Here is a 19,983-nt window from a genome sequence, read left to right as displayed (position 1 = left end):
ACCGTGACTTCAGCAGCCCAAACACAAGCTCTATGATGTTTCTAGTTTGTGCATGTGCATCATTGTGGCATTCTTCAATAGGGGTGCATGCATTTCTGATGGGTGTCTTCATCCACATTTCCAGTGCGTAGCCAGCATCCTCCTGTAAATGGCCATATGGGACCTAGCAAACATTTGGTACAGTTGTGATGCATGCTAGATATGGGAGTCATGATAATTGCAAGGGCTGCCAGTACACACATTGATGATAATCCCCTGGGCATTGCACACTACCTGGCAGTTGATGGAGTGATAACTCTTGCGGTTGATGTAGACCTTGCCCTGCTCACCAGGTAGTGCCTTAATGTGCGCAAGTGCAGTCTATGGCACCCAGTATCTCAGGGTAGTGTGCTACACTGTAGAAGAGTGAAATACTACAGGCTATCTCCTCAGGGGTATGGGGTAAATAAATGTGCTCACTGGCATGTGGTAGCATGGCATCCAGGAACTGGTGGAATACCCTAGATGCTGATGCCTATCAGACCCCCATCATGTCCCCACTTGGTCTTTGGAAAGTACCTGTAGTTAGTATCCTAAGGGCTACACATACCTTTGTTTCAACTGGGATGGGTTCCCCTCTGTTGTCTCAGGGTCTGAGTTGAGGGTGGCAGAGCTCATTGAGTTCATATAGCATGTCCCTGTCAACACTGTAGCACTCTAAATCAATAGCTCATGTAGCTCCTGGAAGTTTACCATGGGCCTGAACACTCTTCTCCTTTGTAGTCTGGGCCTATTGCCAGCATCAGCATCAGCACTGACCACAGCATCCAGCACATACACACGGAGCAGACCTACAACAGCCCCTAGCATTCTCTCAGTTAAAATTCTCAAATCTGTACTCCACTTTTGCAGAGTATGGGGGAAAATCAGATTGTACGGTGTATGCATTCTTTATAGTACTCTGCCCTAGGTACAGCCTGTGTGATTGGCTACCTATGATGCATTCCACCTGCCAAGTACATCATTAAGAGGTTTTAATGGCCTAGTTTAAGTGCAACAGGGGTCATCAGTAATTAATATATATTTGGCTTTACCAGCCACTTTTTTTTTTTGGCGGCTTTCTTTGCTCAGCACTGCAGTTAGCCATGCAAACCCATGCCACAAAGATAAATAATGCTCAGCAGTTAGTAAACACACCCCCATGGCTGGGCACGTGCAGCACAGAGGTGCACTGTGCAAACACATGCAAGCATGCTAAAACATGTGCCTCGGATATAAACAGCTTAGCTGGCACTGTACACCCCCTCCGCTCAGCAGAGTGTAGCGCAAACAGGTGCCGCTGAGCTCCAGTGAGTTTAAAGGACTGCAGGCACACCCCCTTTTGATGTCAGCTACCTCTTCTGGTGACACCAACATGGTTCTGTGCCTACACGGATGGGATCTAAGGACCCAGAAACCCATTTGTGCTATTCAGTAAACACAGCCCACTTGCATACAGATCCCTGCATAATATCTGGAAACTACATGCTTCCAGGGCCTGCCTTGTTGGCAACCACATCAGTCTACCATTGTAAATACCCCACACAGGGTCTTATAATACATCACTGTCACCTACTAATAAATGTGCTTTTAACATTTTTTTAATTATTTTTTTCATAAAAGTTTGTGTACTACAGCATGCCGTGCAAATATACAGTGAGTATAAAAAAATAAAATTAATTTAAATTATTTTCCATATAGTTTTGGACACAGTGGATAGTTTTGCACATATCTGTGTCTACTATACTATTTCTGCCACTGTAAGTGCACATTTACAGCCCCTGGTGCCAGTTTTACATCCTGTACATGGAATTTTTCCATGTACATTATGGACATCAACACAGGGTCTGTAGGACTGACTTTCTGCTTGCTGGATCACTCTACCACCCTAATTTGCATGCAATTCACCTGCTTATAAGGTGATTTGAATGCCACATACATTTCTGTGTTTGCACACCCCTCAGCACTGTTTACTGGATCTCACGCCTGCTTACTTCCATGTAAGCACCATGCCATTATGCCTACATGGAAAAACACATCCATGTAGGCTTTATTGAATTCACCCCATAATATGAACACATTGGTTAAGAACAGATACAACTTATATGACAATGATTTCACAGTTAGAGAAATTTTAGCTAGTTAATAGAGAAATTAAAGGTATGCTAGTATAATGCAAATAGGGATTGCAAAGCAAAGTGAGAGAAAAGTAAGCTTATGGTATATTTAGAGAGAAAGCCAGGGTAGAGAAATTGATAGAAGTAAGGAAGTTAGTGAAGAAGGGAGAGTAAGGAGATGCAAGGTGTGAATAGGTATTTGTTCACATTTAAGGATATAGTTTATCATGGTGTTGAGCAAGAAAAGAGCCAGATTGTGTCTAGGGAGTTCTTCAGAATAGTTTTAGAGGATGAAAGAGAGGGCAGTGAACTGATGGATACAGATATGGAGTTCCAGGTCTTAACAACATGGTATAAGTACAGACAGTGCCTGGCAGATTGATATGTTTGTGGACAGATAGGAGTTTTTGGCCATTGGGTCATAATGACCAACTGGGAATATAGCTGTGAAGAATATTATTTAGTGCTGGACAAGAAGGTGGATGCTGGATAATTTTGCAGATGATAAGCTGTGTATATGTTAGTTGATTGTGTAGTTCTAACCAATTTAGACTTTTTTAGTGCTATATAGTGGTGGGTTGTGAAATGGGGTATTTGCTGGAGATTTAGCAACTTTGTTATAGCATTGTTCAAGTTTTGATTTTTGTGATGGCTGAAGGTTAGTTAGGATGAGAGCAACATAAAGAAATGTGAGGAGGAGATAAGTAGCTTTAGTTGCATTGGTGCGAAAGGTTTTGGCTGTATAAAGCACTCATAGCTTTTGCTGAGTTTTGAGTTTTTCTTATGCAATTTTGTATATGCAAGTCAAATTTAAGATTATCATCCACTATCATTCCTAATACTTCCCTATGTAAAGTGACCTCAATGGTTGTATTATCAAGAGAGGACTTTAAATTTTGTTTTTTTCATGGGGGTAATCTGGGGGGGGGGGGTAGTATTTTTTTTTTTTAGGGTTGATGATGAGTTGTGAGTTACCAAGCCATGTTTTAGTCACTGTTAAAGCTTCCTGCGTAATTTTATAGGGACTAATGTCCATGTAAGGGGATAAGCATGGGCTCATATCAGTGAGAGATGATAATTTGATCATGTGGTCTTGAAACCACAATTAGGAAGACTAAATTCAAAGACTACATTTCATACTTGATGTGAAAAAAAAATTAAAGAAAGGAGTAGAGAAACTACATTTGATGGATATTTGCACTTAAGATGTTGACTAGAAGTATTTTTGACCATACCATGTTAGAGATGCACTGGAAGCCATCAAAAGTGAAAGAAAGATATGGAGATGGAAAACTGGGAAGTGAAAAGTGACAGGTAAGATTAATTAGTAAAACTGGTGGTGGGGAGTTTTAATTGTCACTGTGGTGTGAAGAGATGATGGAAGTAGTGGGATGAGATTAAACTGATTAGATGAGGGCAAATGATGGCCTACAAAGGAATGTTAAATAGAAAGAGGAAAATAAAGTTAAAGACTGGAAACATGAACTGAGAAAAAATGAAGAATAGAAAGTCACAGCAGAAATGGCTGCAGAAAGTCTGGGTGAGAATTAAAACCTACTCAAGAGAACTTAAGTGTGCTGAGGAAACTCACATTGATTGAGGCATAAGTAAGATGAAGGGATTATCAAATGGCAGGCCAAGTGGAGACCAACGGGGAAACTGTTCATGATCAGATTTAAATAACAGTATAACTGAATCTGAATAAGGGCCTTGAAAGAAAATGGATGGGATCATCTTTTTAAATAGCTATTAATAAGATAGAGTTGTTTTAGGCTTGGTTAGAGATTAATTTTTGAGGAGGCAAGGAAGTAGGCTGATAATCTGTATGGAGTGGTAAAATTTGTTGCCAGCATTAAATGTATGAAGGGTAGCAAATGTAATGGTCCTGACAGCTTTGTGTATAATTTGAACAAACAAATAAAAAACAGAGATAAGGCCTATACTTGTGGTAGTATACACATAAATTATGAAGCAAGAGAATGTGTAGTCTTCAAAATCTGTGTCTATATGGTGGTAACCTTACAGCAAGTGATATGGGCTCCAAAAAACTTGACAAATGACACCAGAAGACATGACAGATTTCTATCCCATTTGCATTTCCAATTTTGATGCAAGGTTTTTCTAGGGTCCTCAACCCATGATTGATAAGGATGATACAATTAGTTGTTGATGAGAATAGGGTGAGGTTTGTGAAGGTACCACCTTCTACAGACGTTGTAGCATGAGCAGAGAGGGTTGTATCTGGAAAGGGATGCATTACTTTACTTGTTTTCCAAAAGTGTTTGATAAGTTCACTTGTAAATTCTTATTCCAAATGTTATAACAAGCTGTTTGAAAGGGTTTAATTTGTGGAAGGGGCAGGGTTTCAAGCTATTCCCTGTTTATATTTGGTGGTGATGAGAAGCTTAATATAGAGGGTACACTCATGAGTTGAGGCCAAATGTGGTAAGACTAGCCTCAGCATTTTTCGCTAATCATTGCATGGTCCTGTTGACAGATACTAAATTGATGCTGTCAGGTCCTGTTCAATTATTTAAAGCTTCCAAAGTGTCAGCAAGTTGATGTGAAAGTATTTTTTATTTTGTTTGTGTATGTAGCCAATAGTAATATAGATGATGACATATGTCACACTTAAGAGTACTTTGAGTAAAACCTTCCCCTCTGCAGCGAATAACAAATTCCACTGCTCTACATTTCACACCTAAAATTTTTAATGTTGATTTCAAGATAGGATACCTCAAAGCATATATGAGTCAGCAGTGGAAGCTCTAGTCCATATTTCTTGAGTTTGAAGACAAGACCAACTAATATGATACAGTTAGCACCATGATGTCCAGAATGCTGACATGAGTCATGGGAACTCATCTTTCTTTTCTTTAGATCTAATGGTGCACACTGCACATGCATACTAATTTATATCTAGTAAATAATGTCAGAGGTGCATTGGATAACCCTTTCTTGTCTGATAATGCTACTCTTGAGTTTTTATCACAGATTTGAAGTTCAGAGTCATAGTTCCACGTAAATCTAAGTCTTGAACACATTTTGTCTGGTTCTGCAAGAATTTATACAGAATGAACAATAGATATGAAGAGCTATATGCTATACACGGAACTTAAAAATTATGAGGGTAGCCTACCATTCATAAGAGGCTTAGAATGCTGTAATGAGACATCAGTCACTCTTAAATGATTATGACAAAAGTCTACCTAGTCGATATTTCAACACTCTGAAAAAGGAAAGGAAGCTTTCACTGATTTCTTGAATATAATCTGCCAAAATGTTACACCTTGGAACAAATCTTCATGTCACAGAAAAATGATGGAATACATTAATGAATGTTGAGAACTTATTGCATATATGAAGCTATTTGTGGTTCCATAAATTCCTTCTACTCATCATCTTCAAGACCCCCAGGATTTTCAATGTTGCTTGTGATATACAGAAAGCTGCTTGCACATATTAATGAGGTGAGAAATTTCCTGGGGTTTTGCCTTTGCCACAGAAAATCTGCTGTGTTTTTCTGTACTCTGTTAGATTGCTCTGCAGTGCTTAGGTGGAGTAGACTCCTGGCCCTGAATTAGAACTTGATCAAATGTATCATCCTTAAGCATTATATTTTGCTAAAAATTCAGTAAAAGGGCATCAGGAGGTGCTGCCAATTACTTAGTATGTTAGTAGTGTCAGAGAGGAAATATAAATATTCAGCATTGTCATTTGTGATGGATTCTCAGTAATAATCTTAATAACCATATAGGTAAGTGGAACAGGAAGCAATTGGTCAGGTGCCATATCAACATATTTTGGAGCCTTCCACAGGAAACCAGTATAAATGTTCACTTGAAGCTAGACAGCAAGGACAGGAAAATGAAACCATGGAAACTTTGATGCAGTCAATGTTGAGGAGTGATAGGCCAGTGAGTTCATATATGACAGAGCAATGGATGCACAGGATGAAATTGAAGAGAAGGTGCCACAAGAAGATGATATAGAACTTTCTATAGAATGCCTGCAGAAAATGGAAAACAAGGGATGTCCCTCAGTTTGGAAGAAAATGAGCTAAGAGAAGAGTTGCATGATTTAATATATGGATTTAATATATGGATACATATATTAAGATCAATGGGAGAAATAGACTGCACATGGTCAATAAATCCCAAAAAGTCAGAAGTCTGGTAAAACAAATGCAGTAATTAGGACTGTCCATAGAGATCCATGTGATAGAACAGAAGTAAACAGGATATATTACTGTGCTGCTAAATTAATAACTGATAAATTTCTACCGCAAGAACACAGGAAAGCGAAGGAAAGAAAGGGGAGAAATCAAATACCATCATGGAAGTTATCGAATAGAGAAACCTATAAAGCAATTAAGACAAGAAGTGTCACTGCTAGAAGACTATAGAAGAAGGAATAGATAAAAAATACTAAGAAATATAGATGTGATAAAAGCAATGCACAGTATTAGAACAGACCAGGATCTATCATGCACTATTGTAAATAACAAACTTCAAATTTCAGCACAGGTGGAAAAACTTAGAAGATACACAGATAAATACAAAGGAAAAGAAAAAAATAAGCAGTTTATTCATGACCGAAAAAGTTTTAGACAGAATTGGGAAACAAGGTAAAAGGAGATGAAAGATTGCCAAAAAAAGAGAAAATAGATACATTTTGGAAAAGTATCTATGAAGATCCTGTAGAACATAACAAAGAAGCTAAATGGATAGAAGAAGTAAAAGAAAGAATAAAATTTTAAAGGTGCAGGATATGAAATGTGATGAAGTAACAGCCAGAGACATTGAAACAAAGTTAAGAAAAGTCTCTAACTGGAAAACCCCTGGCCCAGATGCAGCACCTAATTTTGGTTAAAAATATTGACATCTTTGCACAAAGATTTAACCATGAGTAACAACTATTTATATGCTCACCCCAAACAGACACCGACCTGGCTAACAACAGGCAAAACAATGCTCCTACTTAAAAGTGAACCTGCAAGCTACTCTAAAAATTATACACCAATAACTTGCCTTCTGTCGACTTATAAACTTTACATGGGAATTGATGCCGACAGAGTTTATAGTCATTTAGAAGAAAACTCAATTATGGAAGTAGAACAAAAGGCCAATAAAAGAAAGTGATATGGAACAAAGGATCATTTGTTGTTAAATAAAGTCATACTGGAGAACTGCTTAAAGGGGACAAATTTATGTATGGCATAGACTGACTATAAAAAAGCATTTGGTAGTATTCCACATTCATGGATAAAAGAGTGCTTAAAAATGCATAAGATACACCCTATACTGATCAACTACATTGCAGTGGCCATGAAACAGTAGCAAACCATGTTGCAATTAAGCCATGTTAAAGAACAGATTATTATTCCAGGGATAAACATTCAAAGGGGATATTCCAGGGTGACTCTCTGTCATCACTACTATTCTGCCTTGCCATTAATCCATTAATCTATTTACTTAACATCTTAGGCCATGGCTACAGTTTGGCTCCTAGAAAACAACAAAGTGTAAAGACTTCTCATCTTTTTTGTTAATGATTTAAATCTGTATAACTCATCAGATGAGGAACTAAAAGCACAGCTGTGGGTTACAAAATTTTTTCAGATGATATAGGAATGTCATTTGGTCTTGATAAGTGAGCAAAAGCAACTTTTAAATCAGGAAAACTGCAGCACTAGGAAAACATCAGTTTGACCCAAGAATGTGATATAAAAGAACTTGAGCAAGAGAATGTGTATAAATATTTGGGAGTTGATGAAGGATCAACAATAAAACGTGAACAAATGTGAATAAAATTTATTAAGGAATACTTCAGAAGACTTAAATTAATCATGAAAACAGCGTTGACATCTAGGAACAAAATCCAAGCTATAAACCAATTTCCTCTTCCTGTCCTAACTAACAGTTTTGGAGTGACTGACTGGCCCCAAAAGGTGTTGGATAGATTAGATAAGAAAATAAGAAGGATGCTTCATGCTCACCAACTGATTTATAAAAATCAGCGTATACCAAGATTATATATTCCCCATTCCGAAGGAGGGATGGACCTCCTTGAAATTGATTACATGTGTGATGCCCCTGCACTGGTCCAGGAATCAAGGAGCCTCAATCCTCACCACTAGCACCAGTGAGGGACATATACATTGGGAGGATGACAAGTGCACACACAGTAAAGTACAATTTCCCTTAAGAGCACACAGAGATCACTGTCAGTCTAGGGCTGGTTTCTCCTTCTTTCCTCCAGAAACCCAATAAGACTTTCCACTGGCACATCTATAGGTCTAAGATCTCAGCTGAGGGGTCAAGCCAAGACCTCCACCACCCTCTCTGTCCAACCAGTGCTTTATGTCCCTGCCCAAGTAGCTGACACACACAGACTTTGAGATTTGATTTATATACAAATACACACACACACACACACACACACACACACACACACACACACACACACACACACACACACACACACACATGCACACATGCACCTGGGGAAGGCTGGCACAGGTTTACTAGCTTTGCCCCCTTCTGCACAGACTATAAGGTAGATATCACTGCCACCAACCCCTACTTATCAGCTACTATAAAGGCCCTTACAAAGGGTGACCAATCCTATTTTGTAATGATACTATTATCCAAATGGTAAGTGTGACCAAGACCAAGGCTATTTAGGAGTGGCCTGCACAGTGTCACCAAATACATATGCAAGTACTCTAACAGCTTAAATATCCCTAAACAAACCAGCCACTATTAAAAGGTTTAAATATATTTAATAATAAGTAATAAAAGAACAAGGCAATACTCAATCAATACAGTAATTATAGAGTTCAGAATCACAGGAAATATTTTAAAACAACATTGCAGGACAGTCTCGAATATATACAGAAAACATCTAAACTAATCTTTACTATATTCCTATCTATATCTAAAATATACTATGCACTAAATAACTTACTTACAGAGCAAGGCAAATGCAGATGATGGATATTTTTAGGTCCAAGACAAGATACACAATGCACAGGCTTTCTCTCTGAGAGAGTTCTTAAATTAATATTCAACACCACTGCTGAGTTAGCTCAGATGATATCCCTCTTTGTTACCTGACTTCAGTTCCCTGGCTAAACAGATACTTAGAATTTAACACCACTGTGTCAAAAATTCATATCTCTCAGAAGTGTGCAGCTGCTAGGACGTCATGGAGCAATAAAATAGTTTTACATTTGAAATCTAGTAATTATTTCTGTTTCAAGACAATGGAAAACCCTCTCTAGACATTGTGTCTGTGCTAAGCTGAAACTGAGAGATAACAGAATCATAAAACAATTTCCACTTATTTTCTTGAACTTTTGCAAGTTAATTCTGTATGTTCCACCTTCTACTATTAAAACAAACATACATTTGCACAGTTATATAGTCTACATACAATTCTATTCTTTTCCAGTAAGGTACACTGTGGTTACATTCTTGAAGCTCAGTACATAACATACAGCTCAACACACACTTCTGCACCAGTAGTTTAATATACACATAACATATAGTTCTCTTACATTTGTAAGACAAGCATATGAATCATATTAATATTTACAAATGACACATGACTATCCACAAAATTCCAGATAGCTGGGCTGGCAGTGTCACAACATGTATAGATCTGCAACCTTGGGACTCCACACATATCTGCTGACCTCACAAGACCCAAACGTAGTGAAAGTTTTGAATCATGAGGGGAATAAATCTAAGATGACTTCTCTGCTTAATCTAGCAGAAGCATATTGGCATCAAGCAGGAATAGAAATCAAACCAGAAGTACATAAAATCAGGTAGCAAATGAATGTGCCAAAAAAACAAAGGAAAGACTATAAGGTGAAGGACCAGATGAAAAGGCAAAAATGTGGAAAAAGCATAAATATATTTGCAAGTATAGAAAACTTCTGGAAGAACCTTATGCTGATCAGGAATGAATACAGGAATGGTTAAGGAGAGGTGAATTTAAACCAAGACATGAAAGGTTAATATTGGCAGTCCAAGATAGTGGGCTACATACACACTGGTTTACAAAGTCCATTGAACATGTGGGACAAACAGACAAATGTAGGTTTTATACAACTGAATTGGAAACAGTCACACACCTCATGTCTAGTTGAGACATACTAATGGCAGAGGAACTGTATACTGAAAGGCATAATAATGTGGCAAGACTATTGCACTGGGGATTGTGCAAACATGGTATTGGAGTGGCTATAAAACACTAGAAACATGAGCCACAAAGTATCACAGAAAATGATGAAATTTATATCACATGGGATCCCCCATTACTATGAGTTCAAAAGATAGATGCTAGAAAACCAGATATAGTGGTCCAAGAAAAGACAACAAAATTAGCATTGATCATTGAAATTGCTACACCCATTGACTATAGCATCTTGCATACAGAGAGACACAAAGTCATAAAATATTAGGATCTGCAGGCAGAAACAAGAGCAATGTGGAAGAAAGATACCCAGACAGTTCCAATAGTAGTAGTAGCAAAGGGTCTCATAAAAAATAATTTACTTTTGTATCTAGATATGTTACTAGTCCATGTAACCCCATGTGAATTGCAGAAGGAGTCATTACTGGGTACATTGCGGGTGCTGCAAAAAGCACTTTTGGCTGACATCAAAGATTGAAACAATACTAATTTCATGAACTTTATCGTACATTGACTTAGAAATGGGGTCCATTCCTGTCATGGTATTAGAAACCTAAAACATTTGAAGAAATTAAAAAAGTAAGTCTGTCAGCATTGCCATTTTCAAATTACTTTACATGTTGAAGGATGTGCTGTGGTAGTAAGTTACATTAAATGGAAGCAACTGAGTTTTGTTTTTATTAAAGAATAAACTTGAAATCTCATCAAAATGATTGTGAAGAGGTAGTATATATCTTAAATTTACCTAATGTGATTGCAACAACAGAACACCAGCATCTGCTGCGAAGATGTGCTTGTGGTGAGTGTGACTGTTGTACTGATGCATCTTTTCCCTTATTCTATGCATAGAATATTTTTGCAGGTAAAATAAACAGTTATGAGTAGACAGAGCACCATTGGTAGTTTCCCCTTTCAAAGTTTAGTAGTAGTGTGTTAGTATGCTTGGCAGTCTATGGATCTACACACACAGTTTGAAACATAACTAGTAATAGGGCTTGTATTCCATACACCTCAAGTGCACTTCAGGGGAAGAACCAGGACAATATCTCAAATGTCTTTTGTGGATCAAGACAAGGCCCTCTGTGTGAAGATGGTCCTTACTCCAAATCAGCACATGCGTATCTAATCACAAAAGATCTAGTTCACCCTCCCATATAACCTTAACAAAACTCTGTTGAGTGTATATCTATTAATTTGGACAGAAGAGGCTATAGCTTCGATGCCAATAATTTTGCGAAGATTTTGACCTTTTTAATTTTTCCATGTATTTTGGGTTTCTAATACAATGATGGGGAAGGACCCCATTCCTAAGTCAGTATAAAGTTCATGAAATTATTATTGTTTCAATCTTTGATGTTAATCAGAAGTGGTCTTCGCAGCACCCACAATGTTCTCAGTACTGACTCCTGCAATTCACATAGAGTTACATGTATTGGTAACATATCTGAGTATAATTGTAAATTCTTTTTTATAAGACCTGTTGCTTCTACTACTATTGGAACTATCTAGGAGTCATTCTTCCACACTATCCTCATTTTAGCCTGCAAATCCTGGTATTTTATGAGTTTGTTTCTTTCTGTACATAAGACACTGTAGTCACTGGGTGTAGCAATTGCAATGAGCAATACTGCTTCTGTCTTCTTTGCATGGACTACTATATCTGGTTTGCTTGCATCTGTTTTTTCAACTGTTGGCAATGGGTGAGCCAATGTGATATAAACTTCATAATTTTCTATAATGCTTTGTGGCTCCTGTTTCCAAAGTTTTTTAGCTACTTCAATATTATAATCGTTTCCTCACTCGTTTCCACAAAAGCTTAACCTCCAGCTCCACAATAGACTGGATTCTTACTAACTCCCCTCAACACTGCCACCAGCCCAAAACTCTACCAGACTCCCTTAGTGACCATCTCCCTACCTCTATCCTGAGATACGACCCACATACTCCTAAACCACACCTTTTTAAAGATTGCCGGAAACTATCCACATTTAATTCTTCTCAGTTTAACTCAAGTCTACAAAACATTGACTGGTCCATCCTTAGACAGCTCCCTCTGAATGATGCCATTGACTTTTTTAATAACATTTCCTGAATAATCTGGAATCCCTAGCTCCCTCCTGGAAGATCAGAATGAAATCTAATCATGCCTCCTGGCTTTCAAAAGAAAGTAAGTCCATCATGAAACAAAGAGACAGTGTCTGGAAAGCCTGGCTCAAATCTAAACAAACACCTCATTTTCTCAAATACAGAGAACTATGCAATCTTGCTAAAAAACAGACAATACTAGACAAAAAAATAATTTTATAGCTCAGGCCAGGATAAACATAGATCTAACCCCTGGAAATTCTGGTCAACACTTAATAGCATCCTTTACCCAGGCTCTCCCTCTAACCCATCCCCCTACCCAAACACGAATCCTGAGGAAACAGCTACCCTACTTAATTCCCACTTTATTTCCTACCTTCTTGTCCTAACTCCTCCTCCTTACCAGACCCAACACCCACCCCCAATACTACTTCTTTTTCCTTCAAGCCAGTTCCCACTTCTTACATCAAATCTCTACTACTCAAACTCAAACCCTGCTCTCCCTCTACTGACAAATTACCTCTTACCTTCCTCAGATTTGCCACTGGCTCTATTGCCTACCCAGTGACTATATTAATAAATAGATCTATGCTAGAATCTACTGTTCCTACCCTATGGAAATCTTTCTACACTACCCCTCTCCATAAAGGAGGTAACTCCACTGACCCTTCCAACTATCGACCTATTGCCATTCTATCCCCTCTATCTAAGATACTAGAAAAATGTATCCATACACAGCTTCTTAATCACCTTCTCAATCACAGCTTACTCACCCCTACCCAACATAGTTTTCGCCCCTATCACAGCACAACTACTGCTCTACTCTCCTTCACTCACACCATTGCACAATCCCTGGACAATAATAAACTTATCTCCTGTCTCTTTCTAGACCTCTCTAAAGCTTTTGATACAGAATCCCATCCTTTACTTCTGTCTAAACTTGCCAACTTTCACCTATCCTCCTCCACCCTCAGCTGGTTTACTGGCTATCTATCTGGACGCGAACAATCTGTCAAATGGCTCTCCTCCTCCTCTCCTTTCCTGCCTATCTCTACTGGTGTTCCACAAGTTTCCATCTTAGGTCCCCTTTTATTCAACATCTTCACCAATGACCTCTTCACCTCTTGCAATCAATCATCTCTCATACAATATGCTGATGACTCCACTTTTATTTCTACAGCCAACAACATCTCTGACCTACACTCTCTAACACAAAAAGCTCTACTTTCCACCGAACAATGGCTTTCAAAAAACTTACTAATCCTCATTCCAAATTCTTACACTTCCTGCCCCGTTATCTTGCTCATTATAGATCCTCCATTGTCATTAAGTCGTGTAACAATACAGCCATCCAGCCTGACACCTACACTAAACTCTTAGGGGTCCTCATTGATGATGAACTAAAATTAAATCAACACATACAGCAATGCATAAAGAAAACATCAGAAACTAGGTCTCTTATAACAGAACAGAAAATACCTCACTCCTGAGGCTAGACTCACCCTAGGACAAGCACTTCTCCTCCCCTCTCTCCTCTATGCCTCCCCAGTTCTCACAAATCTTCAAACAACTACCCTGAACAAACTCCAGCAAACCTACCACAAAATAGCCATACTCATCACTAACTCCCCAAACAACACAAACTACTGTATTGCCTTAAAGTCTCTACAATGGCTGGAACTCCGACAACTACTACATCTCTACCAATTTCACATTCTGCACTCTATGCTCTTTAAACCCTCCTGCTGTCCATCTTTATCTCTCCTAGTCTCTATCTATACCCCTTCTAAATCTCTCTGCACCTCTAATCAGCAATTTATTGATATCTACCACCCTAATAAGTCAGTAGGTAAGCAACTCTATAAACACTCTGTGGCCCAAGCTTGGAATAAACTTCCCCTGGACATACGCTTTATCTTTCACACTCCACTTTTTAAAAAAGAACTTAAGACAAGTTTACTCAACTCCAGAACCTATCCCTGCTATAACCCTACATAGCTCTCCCCTCCTCCCACACTCACATCACTCTCAGTTGATCCTACTCACACTCTTGAGTCTCCCTCATTGTACAGTAACAAAGAATTTGTCCTGAGAAGAAGAAGAAAAAAAAATGTTTAAAAATTTCAGTTTATTTTTTTCTTTCAATTATAATCTTCACGTGCAGTTGTTTATTCTTTACTATTGTTTGCTATTATTGTTTGTAGTACTTGTTTTCTTACTGTAATTATATATTGCACTTTCTGGAGCTTTTCTCCTTGGATCTCCACTGAAAATGGGACAAAATCCAAGTTGGACTAACCCGGTTAACAAATGTCAATAAATAAATAAATAATGTTTGTACAATCCCCAGTGCAACAGTCTTGCCACATTATTATGCCTTTTAGTATACAGTCCTTCTGTCATCAGTACATCGCAACCAGCAACAAGATGTATGACTATTTCCAATTTTCTTTTACAAAACCTACATTTGTCTGTTTCTCCCACATGTTCAATGGACTTTGCAAACCATCATGTACACAGTCCACTATCTTGCACCACCAGTATTAAACTTTTGTCTTTTGGTTTAAATTCACTTCTCCTTAGCCATTCCTACGTTCGATCCTAATCAATATGAAGTTGTTCCAAGAGTTTTCTGCTTGTGCAACTATATTTGTGTATTTTCCACATTTCTTGCCTTCACAGCTGATCTTTCACCTTATATTCTTTCTTTTGTTTTTTGGCAGGTTCAGTTGCTGCCTGATTTTTATCTACAATGCAAATATTGGAAGAGCGTTGCACCACAAGTATTAGTATTTCATCTGAGTATTCAAATCCTGCATTTGGATCTTGTGAGGTCAGCAGATATGTATGCAGTCCTATGATTGCAGAACTATACATGTAATCAGTTTTGAGGAGGCCCATACCTCTTTTAGAACAGGAAATATATAGGGCCAGATTCACAAAGGCTTGCACGGAGTCTAAGAGTAGAGTAAGACTCCAGACAGCCAATATGTCTGCCGAGCAATCCAGGAACAGCCGGCATTGGCATGCATGAGACCTCCTAATACTACTCTTGCACGGACAGTGTTAGGTTATGCAAATTACCTCATTTGCTGCTGAAAGCTATGCAAATTAGGTAAATTTACGATCCAGGAAACAACCTGTCCGAGTAAGAGTAGTGTTATTTGCAGAAATGTACTCAGTTGGTAACTGAGTACCATTCTGCAAATAGCAAAATGGAGCTATGACAGCTCCAAATAAAGGATGCATCCAGTTGAGGAAGCATGCCAATGGCCAAATATAAGGCCATTGGCATTTTTATCTGTTGCAAAATAATAAAAAAATAATTTTTTCCCCGATCTCTGATGTTTAAGCATAGCGCAGCGCCGCGCAAACGTGCGGCACTCTAAAAACGAGAAAAAAAATAAAAGCCAAAAATAGGCATTTTATTCACAATATTCATCTGCCATGCAGGAGAATGGCAGGCTGAAGACAACATGGCTACTGAGTAGTGGTTGCTAAGGGGAGAAGCTCAGTCTGAGAGATGTAACCAAGCATTAGTAGGCAATCCTATGCAAATGAGTATAAGGATAGTGAATCCCAATTTTCCCTGCCATGTGAACCATGTCCCTAGAGTGTAAGATTACGATTAGGGGAGTAACAGAGTAGAAGATAGGTGACATCATGAGGGGGTATGTATCAAAAACTATAAGCTTATTGGAGCAGAGTGGCATGTGTTTACTGTGAGTTTATCAGGACTGGAAGAGGCGTGTCTACAGTTGTCTAAACTGAAACCCAGAAACTGAAGGTTCTTCGCAGTTGACTAAAATGGGGGAATGCAGTGTTTTTGGCCATTTTATTTAACTCTTCCAACCATTCTCTTTTATACAACTGAACAATTGATTTGGCTGCCTTAACTCCCTTTAATCAGACTTTTTTATGATTAGTTGTTCCTCTAGAATGCCTCATTAACATTTAACAAGGCTGTGTAGATGGCCCAATATGGTTCTCCTACTGACTGTGTAGAGTCACTACACTGGGCTTGTCTGAGAATTAGAAAGGGATTTCTACTCACAGTATGCCTTTCTGAATCCCAGTGATAGTGTGGAGCAGTTTAAATGTGTTTATTATGTTTGCAGCATGTTATGTGCAGTTCTATATAGGTAAACTATAGACTGGGATTTCAATTTATGCACTCCCTGAATGTGTTTTCTTGAATACATTTATTATTTTAAATGAATGTTACAATACCAAAACTGTAATTTAAAAAATGCTTTACTACTTTAAAAGTTAAAGTTGCCCTTGTGGTTTTGCATGCAAGGGCATAAAACCATCTGGTCCCTTTACAAATCAAAATTGTGCTATTCATTCACCCAACAATCAGGTTGGAGCAAAGAGAGTTTGGGACAAATGTATAAAGAACTTCCTTTAGATATTTGGTTAAGACCTGGAACAGTCAAGCAGCTTCCTGTGTTAGTTTACTATAAGAGGTACTAGTTGTGTTTATGGTTTTGTTCCTCAAGCTGAGGGAGCACCTAGGCCCTTTGCAAATCACTTATCTGGTATTCTGTCATCCTACATTTGGTTTGGAACTGAGGGTGGTGGATCCAAATGTGCAAGGGATTGCTTTTAGATGTTTAATTAAAACATTGGCTTGTGGGAAGCTTTCAATGTTTACTACTGTAAAAGGTACAGTTATCCTTGTGGTTCCACTGCCACAACATAGAACGCATGTAGCCCCTTTTTGAATAATTTTTCTGAAAGTCACTCATTCTGCATTCGGGTACAAGCTGAAGGGGTACGATGTTCATAAAAGGGATTTCCTACATAAGTTTCATTAAAACTTGGAATTGTCAAACACCTTTACATACAACTTCAGTACTGTTAGAAGTGCAATTTTTGCTGTGGTTCTAAAGACATAGCACAGAAGATAACAAGCCTATATGAATATATTATCTGGGATTCAATTATCTTGCCATATAGATGCAGCCAAGGGGACTGGGATGAACTTACCTAAACAGCAGGATGGTAAGGTCAGTAGACTATTGATTGAGGGCTTAAATCCAGATTGCGGCAACTCAAAAATTAGAGATTACTGAAAATTTCTGGATAATGTCAGAAGGATACCAGAGAAAATGATAATGTAATTTTTTTTCAGGAGAGACGCTATTAGCACATGAGCTGTGGTCACATGGAAGAAGTAGAAACCCTTTTTTTTGTGACAGATTGTAAGATCTGCTTGTGATGATGCGGTCTACAATGGTGCATTTACCAGGTTTTGGACTTGGCCTCATAGAGAAGGTGATTAGCTGAGGTAAGACAGGACAGAGAATAAAAGTTGCTGAGTTATTTACAGCTATCATGGTAGTACTGATTAAGATCACCAATGAACAGACTGTTGTGATTAGACATCACCAGATATCTGTTACAACTGTTGAAAGCTGGGAAACACAAATAAAAGGAGTCGTTTTTTTGATGCATATGCACTAGGCATTCTCAGATGATGCAGGCAGGATCAACAATATTTTTGTTGGAGAGCTGGAAATCTATAATTATTATTATTATTATTAGTAGTAGTAGTAGTATTTGTTTTGGAAATAAGGAGCACAGTACCACTTCTGGAAATTGTACAAATCCTCTGTCTATATAAATCATGGTAGTGTTAGCCAATAATCTAATATAAGGTTTAAGTCAAGCTTCAGGAACTCAAAAGCTATTGAGTTGGCAAAGTGACACTCAGTTTTTTAAAAGACTTCTGTTTTTTTTTCTGTAACTGTACATTTGTTGTACTTTGAAGCTCTTCAGCAGCTTAAGGAGATTATCTTGAGATACATTTTTAAAAGACTGAATTTGTTTATGAGGCTAAATAACTTTAAAATTAATGCTGCCTGTTATTGTCTTTAGTAGAACTGACAGTGGCCATATTAACTGCTGGAGTAGACAGTGGTTCACTTCATACACTGAGAAGAAAAATATTTATTAGAACATTGATCGAGTAATTAAAGATAAGGAGTAAGTTAGCCAGAGAGATTTGTAAAGCAGAATTGTAAGAAAAGAATATTTTGATATAGAAAGTATATCAAGGTTAAACATTTGAAGTGGCAGTAATAAGAATTATAAATTAGAGTGGGAGAGTTGTTCAAGTTTATTTAAATTAACAAGTATTAAATATTTTAGTAAAAACCAAGAAGGTAGCAAAGCCAGTAGGTATTCCAGAATCAAAATAAACCAGGTGCTCCAAGGAACCAGAACTCGTATCCACAAAGCGTGAACCAGAATGTGAGGCAAGGGAGATGGCAACAAGGCAGGAACAACACCCAGAGCAGGAAATAATGTCTGAGGTTGTATATTCCAGCTCTTCAGGTACTGTTAAAGTTACATCTTATAAACAGTTCAATATATATAATTTTACTGAGCTTACAGTGGAGCCTGTACATCACACCCTCTTTTTAAAAGGGTTTAACTTTGCGCCCTCATTTAGGGCTAACATTGACCACACAATTTTAGACTTGAAGCTCTTTACAAAAAAATTAAATCTTGATATTTTGTATGGAACAAATGATGGTAGCAGAGTGGGGGCATGTAATGACAATTTAAAAAGGAAAAGTGTGATTAATCTGACATTGCACCCTGTTGTTCACACTTTTGAATAAATTTGTGAAAAGGAGATTAGAGATTTACTACAACAAAGATGCCATCACCACTACTACAATTTGTCACCTTATGAAAAGGAAATTTTAACATCTGTTACACAAGATGTAGACATTAGATGCATTCGTCCTGATAAAGGTGGAGGACTTGTAGTTATGTACATCCTTGATTATCAGGAGAGAATGCTCAACTTGTTATGTGACAATGCTGTGTATAATGTTGTTTCATTAAATGAGATAAACATAGCATATAGGGCTGTAAGAATAGCATTGGATGATCTCTTTCTGTTTGTGCAGTTGCCACAAGATTTACATGATTTTCTTAGAGTGCGGGACCCTGTTATCCTGAGAATTTTTGGCATCCCAAAGTTACACTTGAACATCAGGGATCCACCTCTACAGCCTATTGTGGCTTCAGCAGGATCCATCACTGAGCCACTGGCCAAATTTGTTGATACAAAACTTAAAAATTTGTTTAAACATTTTGGACACATTATTTGGGATTTATGGGATTTGTTGGACAAAATAAGGCCGGTCAGTCATGATGTTCATTACTTTATTACTTGTGACATTAAGAGTTTGTTTTCTGTCATCCCACAAGAACAAGATTTGTTATAGTTTGATGAAATAGTTAAACTTTATGGGGGATTAACTGAAAATGATGAAAATCTAATACATGATTTCATGGAAATAATCTTGTCCAACAATTTCCTATTTTTTGGCAACAAATACTATAAACAGTGTTCTGGGGTGGCCATGGGGGTCATTTGTGTCCCTGTGTTTGCAAATAGTGTTTATTAAGGTGGGAATTAATGTCTTTGTTTAAGTTTCCATTTTTTAAGCTTTGCAAAGCCTACTACAGATATTTAGATGAGCTGCTAATTTTGTGTCAAGGTAGTATAGATCAATTTAATGAATTGTTGGGGTTG

The sequence above is a fragment of the Protopterus annectens genome, chromosome 1.part1 (assembly GCF_019279795.1).
Source record: "Protopterus annectens isolate FY-2018-M chromosome 1.part1, PAN1.0, whole genome shotgun sequence".
Classification (NCBI taxonomy): domain Eukaryota; kingdom Metazoa; phylum Chordata; order Ceratodontiformes; family Protopteridae; genus Protopterus; species Protopterus annectens.
This window is presented reverse-complemented; position numbering follows the sequence as displayed.